Source organism: Heterodontus francisci, chromosome 19, assembly GCF_036365525.1.
Source record: "Heterodontus francisci isolate sHetFra1 chromosome 19, sHetFra1.hap1, whole genome shotgun sequence".
Lineage (NCBI taxonomy): Eukaryota > Metazoa > Chordata > Chondrichthyes > Heterodontiformes > Heterodontidae > Heterodontus > Heterodontus francisci.
Genome location: NC_090389.1, coordinates 17,396,984 through 17,412,085, shown reverse-complemented (window position 1 = coordinate 17,412,085; position 15,102 = coordinate 17,396,984).

The window sequence follows — 15,102 nt, the reverse complement described above, 5'->3', positions numbered from 1 at the left end:
AGAGACTGGGACACACAGCTGGAGTGAAACAGGGAGAGACTGGGACACACAGCTGGAGAGAAACAGGGAGAGACTGGGACACACAGCTGGAGTGAAACAGGGAGAGACTGGGAGACACAGCTGGAGAGAAACAGGGAGAGACTGGGACACACAGCTGGAGTGAAACAGGGAGAGACTGGGACACACAGCTGGAGAGAAACAGGGAGAGACTGGGACACACAGCTGGAGTGAAACAAGGAGAGACTGGGACACACAGCTGCAGAGAAACAGGGAGTGACTGGGACACACAGCTGGAGTGAAACAGGGAGAGACTGGGACACACAGCTGGAGAGAAACAGGGAGAGACTGGGACACACAGCTGGAGTGAAACAGGGAGAGACTGGGACACACAGCTGGAGAGAAACAGGGAGAGACTGGGACACACAGATGGAGAGAAACAGGGAGAGACTGGGACACACAGCTGGAGAGAAACAGGGAGAGACTGGGACACACAGCTGGAGTGAAACAGGGAAACACTAGGACACACAGCTGGAAAGAAAGAGGGAGAGACTGGGACACACAGCTGGAGAGAAACAGGGAGAGACTGGGACAAACAACTGGAGTGAAAGAGGGAGAGACTGGGACACACAGCTGGAGTGAATGAGGGAGAGACTGGGACATACAGCTGGAGAGAAACAGGGAGAGACTGGGACACACAGCTGGAGAGAAACAGGGAGAGACTGGGACACACAGCTGGAGAGAAACAGGGAGAGACTGGGACACACAGCTGGAGAGAAACAGGGAGAGACTGGGACACACAGCTGGAGAGAAACAGGGAGAGACTGGGACACACAGCTGGAGAGAAGCAGGGAGAGACTGGGACACACAACTGGAGTGAAGCAGGGAGAGACTGGGACACACAGCTGGAGTGAAACAGGGAGAGACTGGGACACACAGCTGGAGTGAAACAGGGAGAGACTGGGACACACAGCTGAAGAGAAACAGGGAGAGACTGGGACACACAGCTGGAAAGAAACAGGGAGAGACTGGGACACACAGCTGTAGAGAAACAGGGAGAGACTGGGACAAACAACTGGAGTGAAAGAGGGAGAGACTGGGACACACAGCCGGAGAGAAACAGGGAGAGACTGGGACACACAGCTGGAGTGAAACAGGGAGAGACTGGGACACACAGCTGGAGTGAAACAGGGAGAGACTGGAACACAAAGCTGGAGAGAAACAGGGAGCGACTGGGACACACAGCTGGAGAGAAACAGGGAGAGACTGGGACACACAGCTGGAGAGAAACAGGGAGAGACTGGAACACACAGCTGGAGAGAAACAGGGAGAGACTGGGACACACAGCTGGAGTGAAACAGGGAGAGACTGGGACACACAGCTGAAGAGAAACAGGGAGAGACTGGGACACACAGCTGGAAAGAAACAGGGAGAGACTGGGGCACACAGCTGGAGAGAAACAGGGATAGACTGGGACAAACAGCTGGAGTGAAAGAGGGAGAGACTGGGACACACAGCTGGAGTGAATGAGGGGGAGACTGGGACACACAGCTGGAGAAATGGAGAGACTGGGACACACAGCTGGAGTGAAACAGGGAGAGACTGGGACACACAGCTGGAGAAACGGAGAGACTGGGACACACAGCTGGAGTGAAACAGGGAGAGACTGGGACACACAGCTGGAGAAACGGAGAGACTGGGACACACAGCTGGAGAGAAACAGGGAGAGACTGGGACACACAGCTGGAGAAACGGAGAGACTGGGACACACAGCTGGAGTGAAACAGGGAGAGACAGGGACACACAGCTGGAGGGAAACAGGGAGAGGCTGGGACACAGCTGGAGGGAAACATGGAGAGACTGGGACACACAGCTGGAGAGAAACAGGGAGAGACTGGGACACACAGCTGGAAAGAAACAGGGAGAGACTGGGGCACACAGCTGGAGAGAAACAGGGATAGACTGGGACAAAAAGCTGGAGTGAAAGAGGGAGAGACTGGGACACACAGCTGGAGTGAATGAGGGGGAGACTGGGACACACAGCTGGAGAAATGGAGAGACTGGGACACACAGTTGGAGTGAAACAGGGAGGGACTGGGACACACAGCTGGAGAAACGGAGAGACTGGGACACACAGCTGGAGTGAAACAGGGAGAGACTGGGACACACAGCTGGAGTGAAACAGGGAGAGACTGGGACACACAGCTGGAGAAACGGAGAGACTGGGACACACAGCTGGAGTGAAACAGGGAGAGACTGGGACACACAGCTGGAGTGAAACAGGGAGAGACTGGGACACACAGCTGGAGAGAAACAGGGAGAGACTGGGACACACAGCTGGAGAGAAACAGGGAGAGACTGGGATACACAGCTGGAGTGAAACAGGGAGAGACTGGGACACACAGCTGGAGAAACGGAGAGACTGGGACACACAGCTGGAGTGAAACAGGGAGAGACTGGGACACACAGCTGGAGAAACGGAGAGACTGGGACACACAGCTGGAGAGAAACAGGGAGAGACTGGGACACACAGCTGGAGAAACGGAGATACTGGGACACAGAGCTGGAGTGAAACAGGGAGAGACTGGGACACACAGCTGGAGGGAAACAGGGAGAGGCTGGGACACAGCTGGAGGGAAACATGGAGAGACTGGGACACACAGCTGGAGAGAAACAGGGAGAGACTGGGACACACAGCTGGAGTGAATGGGGGAGAGACTGGGACAAACAGCTGGAGAGAAACAGGGAGAGACTGGGACACACAGCAGGAGAGAAACAGGGAGAGACTGGGACACACAGCTGGAGTGAAACGGAGAGGCTGGGACACAGCTGGGGAGAAACAGGGAGAGACTGGGACAGACAGCTGGAGTGAATGAGGGAGAGACTGGGACACACATCTGGAGAGAAACAGGGAGAGACTGGGACACACAGCTGGAGAGATACAGGGAGAGACTGGGACACACAGCTGGAGAGATATAGGGAGAGACTGGGACACACAGCTGGAGAGAAACAGGGAGAGACTGGGACACACAGCTGGGGAGAAACAGGGAGAGACTGGGACACACAGCTGGAGTGAATGAGGGAGAGACTGGGACACACAGCTGGAGTAAAACAGTGAGAGACTGGGACACACAGTCTGAAAGAAACAGGGAGAGACTGGGACACACAGTCAGAAAGAAACAGGGAGAGACTGGGACACACAGCTGGAGAGAAACAGGGAGAGACTGGGACACACAGTCTGAAAGAAACAGGGAGAGACTGGGACACACAGTCAGAAAGAAACAGGGAGAGACTGGGACACACAGCTGGAGAGAAACGGAGAGACTGGAACACACAGCTGGAGTGAAACAGGGAGAGACTGGGACACACAGCTGGAGAGAAACATAGAAAGACTGGGACACACAGCTGGAGAGAAACAGGGAGAGACTGGGACACACAGTCTGAAAGAAACAGGGAGAGACTGGGACACACAGTCAGAAAGAAACAGGGAGAGACTGGGACACACAGCTGGAGAGAAACGGAGAGACTGGAACACACAGCTGGAGTGAAACAGGGAGAGACTGGGACACACAGCTGGAGAGAAACATAGAAAGACTGGGACACACAGCTGGAGAGAAACAGGGAGAGACTGGGACACACAGCTGGAAAGAAACAGGGAGAGACTGGGACTCACAGCTGGGGAGAAACAGGGAGAGACTGGGACACACAGCTGGAGAGAAACACGGAGAGACTGGGACACACAGCTGGAAAGAAACAGGGAGAGACTGGGGCACACAGCTGGAGAGAAACAGGGATAGACTGGGACAAACAGCTGGAGTGAAAGAGGGAGAGACTGGGACACACAGCTGGAGTGAATGAGGGGGAGACTGGGACACACAGCTGGAGAAATGGAGAGACTGGGACACACAGCTGGAGTGAAACAGGGAGAGACTGGGACACACAGCTGGAGAAACGGAGAGACTGGGACACACAGCTGGAGTGAAACAGGGAGAGACTGGGACACACAGCTGGAGTGAAACAGGGAGAGACTGGGACACACAGCTGGAGAGAAACAGGGAGAGACTGGGACACACAGCTGGAGAGAAACAGGGAGAGACTGGGACACACAGCTGGAGTGAAACAGGGAGAGACTGGGACACACAGCTGAAGAGAAACAGGGAGAGACTGGGACACACAGCTGGAAAGAAACAGGGAGAGACTGGGGCACACAGCTGGAGAGAAACAGGGATAGACTGGGACAAACAGCTGGAGTGAAAGAGGGAGAGACTGGGACACACAGCTGGAGTGAATGAGGGGGAGACTGGGACACACAGCTGGAGAAATGGAGAGACTGGGACACACAGCTGGAGTGAAACAGGGAGAGACTGGGACACACAGCTGGAGAAACGGAGAGACTGGGACACACAGCTGGAGGGAAACAGGGAGAGACTGGGACACACAGCTGGGGGAAACAGTGAGAGACTGGGACACACAGCTGGAGAGAAACAGGGAGAGACTGGGACACACAGCTGGAGGGAAACAGGGAGAGACTGGGACACACAGCTGGAGGGAAACAGGGAGAGACTGGGACACACAGCTGGAGGGAAACAGGGAGAGACTGGGACACACAGCTGGAGAGAAACAGGGAGAGACTGGGACACACAGCTGGAGTGAAACAGGGAGAGACTGGGACACACAGCTGGAGAGAAACAGGGAGAGACTGGGACACACAGCTGGAGGGAAACAGGGAGAGACTGGGACACACAGCTGGGGGAAACAGTGAGAGACTGGGACACACAGCTGGAGGGAAACAGGGAGAGACTGGGACACACAGCTGGAGGGAAACAGGGAGAGACTGGGACACACAGCTGGAGGGAAACAGGGAGAGACTGGGACACACAGCTGGAGGGAAACAGGCAGAGACTGGGACACACAGCTGGAGTGAAACAGGGAGAGACTGGGACACACAGCTGGAGGGAAATAGGGAGAGACTGGGACACACAGCTGGAGAGAAACAGGGAGAGACTGGGACACACAGCTGGAGGGAAACAGGGAGAGACTGGGAGACACAGCTGGAGGGAAACAGGGAGAGACTGGGAGACACAGCTGGAAAGAAACAGGGAGAGACTGGGACACACAGCTGGAGAGAAACAGGGAGAGACTGGGACACACAGCTGGAGGGAAACAGGGAGCGACTGGGAGACACAGCTGGAGGGAAACAGGGAGAGACTGGGACACACAGCTGGAGAGAAACAGGGAGAGACTGGGACACACAGCTGGAGGGAAACAGGGAGAGACTGGGACACACAGCTGGAGGGAAACAGGGAGAGACTGGGAGACACAGCTGGAGGGAAACAGGGAGAGACTGGGAGACACAGCTGGAGGGAAACAGGGAGAGACTGGGACACACAGCTGCAGTGAAACAGGGAGAGACTGGGACACACAGCTGGAGAGAAACAGCGAGAGACTGGGACACACAGCTGGAGTGAAACAGGGAGAGACTGGGACACACAGCTGGAGGGAAACAGGGAGAGACTGGGACACACAGCTGGAGAGAAACAGGGAGAGACTGAGACACACAGCTGGAGAGAAACAGGGAGTGACTGGGACACACAGCTGGAGAGAAACAGGGAGAGACTGGGACACACAGCTGGAGTGAAACAGGGAGAGACTGGGAGACACAGCTGGAGAGAAACAGGGAGAGACTGGGACACACAGCTGGAGTGAAACAGGGAGAGACTGGGAGACACAGCTGGAGAGAAACAGGGAGAGACTGGGACACACAGCTGGAGTGAAACAGGGAGAGACTGGGACACACAGCTGGAGAGAAACAGGGAGAGACTGGGACACACAGCTGGAGTGAAACAGGGAGAGACTGGGAGACACAGCTGGAGAGAAACAGGGAGAGACTGGGACACACAGCTGGAGTGAAACAGGGAGAGACTGGGACACACAGCTGGAGAGAAACAGGGAGAGACTGGGACACACAGCTGGAGTGAAACAAGGAGAGACTGGGACACACAGCTGCAGAGAAACAGGGAGTGACTGGGACACACAGCTGGAGTGAAACAGGGAGAGACTGGGACACACAGCTGGAGAGAAACAGGGAGAGACTGGGACACACAGCTGGAGTGAAACAGGGAGAGACTGGGAGACACAGCTGGAGAGAAACAGGGAGAGACTGGGACACACAGATGGAGAGAAACAGGGAGAGACTGGGACACACAGCTGGAGAGAAACAGGCAGAGACTGGGACACACAGCTGGAGTGAAACAGGGAAACACTGGGACACACAGCTGGAAAGAAAGAGGGAGAGACTGGGACACACAGCTGGAGAGAAACAGGGAGAGACTGGGACAAACAACTGGAGTGAAAGAGGGAGAGACTGGGACACACAGCTGGAGTGAATGAGGGAGAGACTGGGACATACAGCTGGAGAGAAACAGGGAGAGACTGGGACACACAGCTGGAGAGAAACAGGGAGAGACTGGGACACACAGCTGGAGAGAAACAGGGAGAGACTGGGACACACAGCTGGAGAGAAACAGGGAGAGACTGGGACACACAGCTGGAGAGAAACAGTGAGAGACTGGGACACACAGCTGGAGAGAAACAGGGAGAGACTGGGACACACAGCTGGAGTGAAGCAGGGAGACTGGGACACACAGCTGGAGTGAAACAGGGAGAGACTGGGACACACAGCTGGAGTGAAACAGGGAGAGACTGGGACACACAGCTGAAGAGAAACAGGGAGAGACTGGGACACACAGCTGGAAAGAAACAGGGAGAGACTGGGACACACAGCTGTAGAGAAACAGGGAGAGACTGGGACAAACAACTGGAGTGAAAGAGGGAGAGACTGGGACACACAGCCGGAGAGAAACAGGGAGAGACTGGGACACACAGCTGGAGTGAAACAGGGAGAGACTGGGACACACAGCTGGAGTGAAACAGGGAGAGACTGGAACACAAAGCTGGAGAGAAACAGGGAGCGACTGGGACACACAGCTGGAGAGAAACAGGGAGAGACTGGGACACACAGCTGGAGAGAAACAGGGAGAGACTGGGACACACAGCTGGAGAGAAACAGGGAGAGACTGGGACACACAGCTGGAGAGAAACAGGGAGAGACTGGGACACACAGCTGGAGTGAAACAGGGAGAGACTGGGACACACAGCTGAAGAGAAACAGGGAGAGACTGGGACACACAGCTGGAAAGAAACAGGGAGAGACTGGGGCACACAGCTGGAGAGAAACAGGGATAGACTGGGACAAACAGCTGGAGTGAAAGAGGGAGAGACTGGGACACACAGCTGGAGTGAATGAGGGGGAGACTGGGACACACAGCTGGAGAAATGGAGAGACTGGGACACACAGCTGGAGTGAAACAGGGAGAGACTGGGACACACAGCTGGAGAAACGGAGAGACTGGGACACACAGCTGGAGTGAAACAGGGAGAGACTGGGACACACAGCTGGAGAAACGGAGAGACTGGGACACACAGCTGGAGAGAAACAGGGAGAGACTGGGACACACAGCTGGAGAAACGGAGAGACTGGGACACACAGCTGGAGTGAAACAGGGAGAGACAGGGACACACAGCTGGAGGGAAACAGGGAGAGGCTGGGACACAGCTGGAGGGAAACATGGAGAGACTGGGACACACAGCTGGAGAGAAACAGGGAGAGACTGGGACACACAGCTGGAAAGAAACAGGGAGAGACTGGGGCACACAGCTGGAGAGAAACAGGGATAGACTGGGACAAAAAGCTGGAGTGAAAGAGGGAGAGACTGGGACACACAGCTGGAGTGAATGAGGGGGAGACTGGGACACACAGCTGGAGAAATGGAGAGACTGGGACACACAGCTGGAGTGAAACAGGGAGAGACTGGGACACACAGCTGGAGAAACGGAGAGACTGGGACACACAGCTGGAGTGAAACAGGGAGAGACTGGGACACACAGCTGGAGTGAAACAGGGAGAGACTGGGACACACAGCTGGAGAGAAACAGGGAGAGACTGGGACACACAGCTGGAGAGAAACAGGGAGAGACTGGGATACACAGCTGGAGTGAAACAGGGAGAGACTGGGACACACAGCTGGAGAAACGGAGAGACTGGGACACACAGCTGGAGTGAAACAGGGAGAGACTGGGACACACAGCTGGAGAAACGGAGAGACTGGGACACACAGCTGGAGAGAAACAGGGAGAGACTGGGACACACAGCTGGAGAAACGGAGAGACTGGGACACACAGCTGGAGTGAAACAGGGAGAGACAGGGACACACAGCTGAAGAGAAACAGGGAGAGACTGGGACACACAGCTGGAAAGAAACAGGGAGAGACTGCGGCACACAGCTGGAGAGAAACAGGGATAGACTGGGACAAACAGCTGGAGTGAAAGAGGGAGAGACTGGGACACACAGCTGGAGTGAATGAGGGGGAGACTGGGACACACAGCTGGAGAAATGGAGAGACTGGGACACACAGCTGGAGTGAAACAGGGAGAGACTGGGACACACAGCTGGAGAAACGGAGAGACTGGGACACACAGCTGGAGTGAAACAGGGAGAGACTGGGACACACAGCTGGAGAAACGGAGAGACTGGGACACACAGCTGGAGAGAAACAGGGAGAGACTGGGACACACAGCTGGAGAAACGGAGAGACTGGGACACAGAGCTGGAGTGAAACAGGGAGAGACTGGGACACACAGCTGGAGGGAAACAGGGAGAGGCTGGGACACAGCTGGAGGGAAACATGGAGAGACTGGGACACACAGCTGGAGAGAAACAGGGAGAGACTGGGACACACAGCTGGAGTGAATGGGGGAGAGACTGGGACAAACAGCTGGAGAGAAACAGGGAGAGACTGGGACACACAGCAGGAGAGAAACAGGGAGAGACTGGGACACACAGCTGGAGTGAAACGGAGAGGCTGGGACACAGCTGGGGAGAAACAGGGAGAGACTGGGACAGTCAGCTGGAGTGAATGAGGGAGAGACTGGGACACACATCTGGAGAGAAACAGGGAGAGACTGGGACACACAGCTGGAGAGATACAGGGAGAGACTGGGACACACAGCTGGAGAGATATAGGGAGAGACTGGGACACACAGCTGGAGAGAAACAGGGAGAGACTGGGACACACAGCTGGGGAGAAACAGGGAGAGACTGGGACACACAGCTGGAGTGAATGAGGGAGAGACTGGGACACACAGCTGGAGTAAAACAGTGAGAGACTGGGACACACAGCTGGAGAGAAACAGGGAGAGACTGGGACACACAGTCTGAAAGAAACAGGGAGAGACTGGGACACACAGTCAGAAAGAAACAGGGAGAGACTGGGACACACAGCTGGAGAGAAACGGAGAGACTGGAACACACAGCTGGAGTGAAACAGGGAGAGACTGGGACACACAGCTGGAGAGAAACATAGAAAGACTGGGACACACAGCTGGAGAGAAACAGGGAGAGACTGGGACACACAGCTGGAAAGAAACAGGGAGAGACTGGGACTCACAGCTGGGGAGAAACAGGGAGAGACTGGGACACACAGCTGCAGAGAAACACGGAGAGACTGGGACACACAGCTGGAAAGAAACAGGGAGAGACTGGGGCACACAGCTGGAGAGAAACAGGGATAGACTGGGACAAACAGCTGGAGTGAAAGAGGGAGAGACTGGGACACACAGCTGGAGTGAATGAGGGGGAGACTGGGACACACAGCTGGAGAAATGGAGAGACTGGGACACACAGCTGGAGTGAAACAGGGAGAGACTGGGACACACAGCTGGAGAAACGGAGAGACTGGGACACACAGCTGGAGTGAAACAGGGAGAGACTGGGACACACAGCTGGAGTGAAACAGGGAGAGACTGGGACACACAGCTGGAGAGAAACAGGGAGAGACTGGGACACACAGCTGGAGAGAAACAGGGAGAGACTGGGACACACAGCTGGAGTGAAACAGGGAGAGACTGGGACACACAGCTGAAGAGAAACAGGGAGAGACTGGGACACACAGCTGGAAAGAAACAGGGAGAGACTGGGGCACACAGCTGGAGAGAAACAGGGAGAGACTGGGACACACAGCTGGAGGGAAACAGGGAGAGACTGGGACACACAGCTGGAGGGAAACAGGGAGAGACTGGGACACACAGCTGGAGTGAAACAGGGAGAGACTGGGACACACAGCTGGAGGGAAACAGGGAGAGACTGGGACACACAGCTGGAGAGAAACAGGGAGAGACTGGGACACACAGCTGGAGTGAAACAGGGAGAGACTGGGACACACAGCTGGAGAGAAACAGGGAGAGACTGGGACACACAGCTGGAGGGAAACAGGGAGAGACTGGGACACACAGCTGGGGGAAACAGTGAGAGACTGGGACACACAGCTGGAGGGAAATAGGGAGAGATTGGGACACACAGCTGGAGAGAAACAGGGAGAGACTGGGACACACAGCTGGAGGGAAACAGGGAGAGACTGGGAGACACAGCTGGAGGGAAACTGGGAGAGACTGGGAGACACAGCTGGAAAGAAACAGGGAGAGACTGGGACACACAGCTGGAGAGAAACAGGGAGAGACTGGGACACACAGCTGGAGGGAAACAGGGAGCGACTGGGAGACACAGCTGGAGGGAAACAGGGAGAGACTGGGACACACAGCTGGAGAGAAACAGGGAGAGACTGGGACACACAGCTGGAGGGAAACAGGGAGAGACTGGGACACACAGCTGGAGGGAAACAGGGAGAGACTGGGAGACACAGCTGGAGGGAAACAGGGAGAGACTGGGAGACACAGCTGGAGGGAAACAGGGAGAGACTGGGACACACAGCTGCAGTGAAACAGGGAGAGACTGGGACACACAGCTGGAGAGAAACAGCGAGAGACTGGGACACACAGCTGGAGTGAAACAGGGAGAGACTGGGACACACAGCTGGAGGGAAACTGGGAGAGACTGGGACACACAGCTGCAGAGAAACAGGGAGAGACTGAGACACACAGCTGGAGAGAAACAGGGAGTGACTGGGACACACAGCTGGAGAGAAACAGGGAGAGACTGGGACACACAGCTGGAGTGAAACAGGGAGAGACTGGGAGACACAGCTGGAGAGAAACAGGGAGAGACTGGGACACACAGCTGGAGTGAAACAGGGAGAGACTGGGAGACACAGCTGGAGAGAAACAGGGAGAGACTGGGACACACAGCTGGAGTGAAACAGGGAGAGACTGGGACACACAGCTGGAGAGAAACAGGGAGAGACTGGGACACACAGCTGGAGTGAAACAGGGAGAGACTGGGAGACACAGCTGGAGAGAAACAGGGAGAGACTGGGACACACAGCTGGAGTGAAACAGGGAGAGACTGGGACACACAGCTGGAGAGAAACAGGGAGAGACTGGGACACACAGCTGGAGTGAAACAAGGAGAGACTGGGACACACAGCTGCAGAGAAACAGGGAGTGACTGGGACACACAGCTGGAGTGAAACAGGGAGAGACTGGGACACACAGCTGGAGAGAAACAGGGAGAGACTGGGACACACAGCTGGAGTGAAACAGGGAGAGACTGGGAGACACAGCTGGAGAGAAACAGGGAGAGACTGGGACACACAGATGGAGAGAAACAGGGAGAGACTGGGACACACAGCTGGAGAGAAACAGGGAGAGACTGGGACACACAGCTGGAGTGAAACAGGGAAACACTGGGACACACAGCTGGAAAGAAAGAGGGAGAGACTGGGACACACAGCTGGAGAGAAACAGGGAGAGACTGGGACAAACAACTGGAGTGAAAGAGGGAGAGACTGGGACACACAGCTGGAGTGAATGAGGGAGAGACTGGGACATACAGCTGGAGAGAAACAGGGAGAGACTGGGACACACAGCTGGAGAGAAACAGGGAGAGACTGGGACACACAGCTGGAGAGAAACAGGGAGAGACTGGGACACACAGCTGGAGAGAAACAGGGAGAGACTGGGACACACAGCTGGAGAGAAACAGGGAGAGACTGGGACACACAGCTGGAGAGAAACAGGGAGAGACTGGGACACACAGCTGGAGTGAAGCAGGGAGAGACTGGGACACACAGCTGGAGTGAAACAGGGAGAGACTGGGACACACAGCTGGAGTGAAACAGGGAGAGACTGGGACACACAGCTGAAGAGAAACAGGGAGAGACTGGGACACACAGCTGGAAAGAAACAGGGAGAGACTGGGACACACAGCTGTAGAGAAACAGGGAGAGACTGGGACAAACAACTGGAGTGAAAGAGGGAGAGACTGGGACACACAGCCGGAGAGAAACAGAAAGAGACTGGGACACACAGCTGGAGTGAAACAGGGAGAGACTGGGACACACAGCTGGAGTGAAACAGGGAGAGACTGGAACACAAAGCTGGAGAGAAACAGGGAGCGACTGGGACACACAGCTGGAGAGAAACAGGGAGAGACTGGGACACACAGCTGGAGAGAAACAGGGAGAGACTGGGACACACAGCTGGAGAGAAACAGGGAGAGACTGGGACACACAGCTGGAGAGAAACAGGGAGAGACTGGGACACACAGCTGGAGTGAAACAGGGAGAGACTGGGACACACAGCTGAAGAGAAACAGGGAGAGACTGGGACACACAGCTGGAAAGAAACAGGGAGAGACTGCGGCACACAGCTGGAGAGAAACAGGGATAGACTGGGACAAACAGCTGGAGTGAAAGAGGGAGAGACTGGGACACACAGCTGGAGTGAATGAGGGGGAGACTGGGACACACAGCTGGAGAAATGGAGAGACTGGGACACACAGCTGGAGTGAAACAGGGAGAGACTGGGACACACAGCTGGAGAAACGGAGAGACTGGGACACACAGCTGGAGTGAAACAGGGAGAGACTGGGACACACAGCTGGAGAAACGGAGAGACTGGGACACACAGCTGGAGAGAAACAGGGAGAGACTGGGACACACAGCTGGAGAAACGGAGAGACTGGGACACACAGCTGGAGTGAAACAGGGAGAGACAGGGACACACAGCTGGAGGGAAACAGGGAGAGGCTGGGACACAGCTGGAGGGAAACATGGAGAGACTGGGACACACAGCTGGAGAGAAACAGGGAGAGACTGGGACACACAGCTGGAAAGAAACAGGGAGAGACTGGGGCACACAGCTGGAGAGAAACAGGGATAGACTGGGACAAAAAGCTGGAGTGAAAGAGGGAGAGACTGGGACACACAGCTGGAGTGAATGAGGGGGAGACTGGGACACACAGCTGGAGAAATGGAGAGACTGGGACACACAGCTGGAGTGAAACAGGGAGAGACTGGGACACACAGCTGGAGAAACGGAGAGACTGGGACACACAGCTGGAGTGAAACAGGGAGAGACTGGGACACACAGCTGGAGTGAAACAGGGAGAGACTGGGACACACAGCTGGAGAGAAACAGGGAGAGACTGGGACACACAGCTGGAGAGAAACAGGGAGAGACTGGGATACACAGCTGGAGTGAAACAGGGAGAGACTGGGACACACAGCTGGAGAAACGGAGAGACTGGGACACACAGCTGGAGTGAAACAGGGAGAGACTGGGACACACAGCTGGAGAAACGGAGAGACTGGGACACACAGCTGGAGAGAAACAGGGAGAGACTGGGACACACAGCTGGAGAAACGGAGAGACTGGGACACACAGCTGGAGTGAAACAGGGAGAGACTGGGACACACAGCTGGAGGGAAACAGGGAGAGGCTGGGACACAGCTGGAGGGAAACATGGAGAGACTGGGACACACAGCTGAAGAGAAACAGGGAGAGACTGGGACACACAGCTGGAAAGAAACAGGGAGAGACTGGGGCACACAGCTGGAGAGAAACAGGGATAGACTGGGACAAACAGCTGGAGTGAAAGAGGGAGAGACTGGGACACACAGCTGGAGTGAATGAGGGGGAGACTGGGACACACAGCTGGAGAAATGGAGAGACTGGGACACACAGCTGGAGTGAAACAGGGAGAGACTGGGACACACAGCTGGAGAAACGGAGAGACTGGGACACACAGCTGGAGTGAAACAGGGAGAGACTGGGACACACAGCTGGAGAAACGGAGAGACTGGGACACAGAGCTGGAGTGAAACAGGGAGAGACTGGGACACACAGCTGGAGGGAAACAGGGAGAGGCTGGGACACAGCTGGAGGAAAACATGGAGAGACTGGGACACACAGCTGGAGAGAAACAGGGAGAGACTGGGACACACAGCTGGAGTGAATGGGGGAGAGACTGGGACAAACAGCTGGAGAGAAACAGGGAGAGACTGGGACACACAGCAGGAGAGAAACAGGGAGAGACTGGGACACACAGCTGGAGTGAAACGGAGAGGCTGGGACACAGCTGGGGAGAAACAGGGAGAGACTGGGACAGACAGCTGGAGTGAATGAGGGAGAGACTGGGACACACATCTGGAGAGAAACAGGGAGAGACTGGGACACACAGCTGGAGAGATACAGGGAGAGACTGGGACACACAGCTGGAGAGATATAGGGAGAGACTGTGACACACAGCTGGAGAGAAACAGGGAGAGACTGGGACACACAGCTGGGGAGAAACAGGGAGAGACTGGGACACACAGCTGGAGTGAATGAGGGAGAGACTGGGACACACAGCTGGAGTAAAACAGTGAGAGACTGGGACACACAGCTGGAGAGAAACAGGGAGAGACTGGGACACACAGTCTGAAAGAAACAGGGAGAGACTGGGACACACAGTCAGAAAGAAACAGGGAGAGACTGGGACACACAGCTGGAGAGAAACGGAGAGACTGGAACACACAGCTGGAGTGAAACAGGGAGAGACTGGGACACACAGCTGGAGAGAAACATAGAAAGACTGGGACACACAGCTGGAGAGAAACAGGGAGAGACTGGGACACACAGCTGGAAAGAAACAGGGAGAGACTGGGACTCACAGCTGGGGAGAAACAGGGAGAGACTGGGACACACAGCTGGAGAGAAACACGGAGAGACTGGGACACACAGCTGGAAAGAAACAGGGAGAGACTGGGGCACACAGCTGGAGAGAAACAGGGATAGACTGGGACAAACAGCTGGAGTGAAAGAGGGAGAGA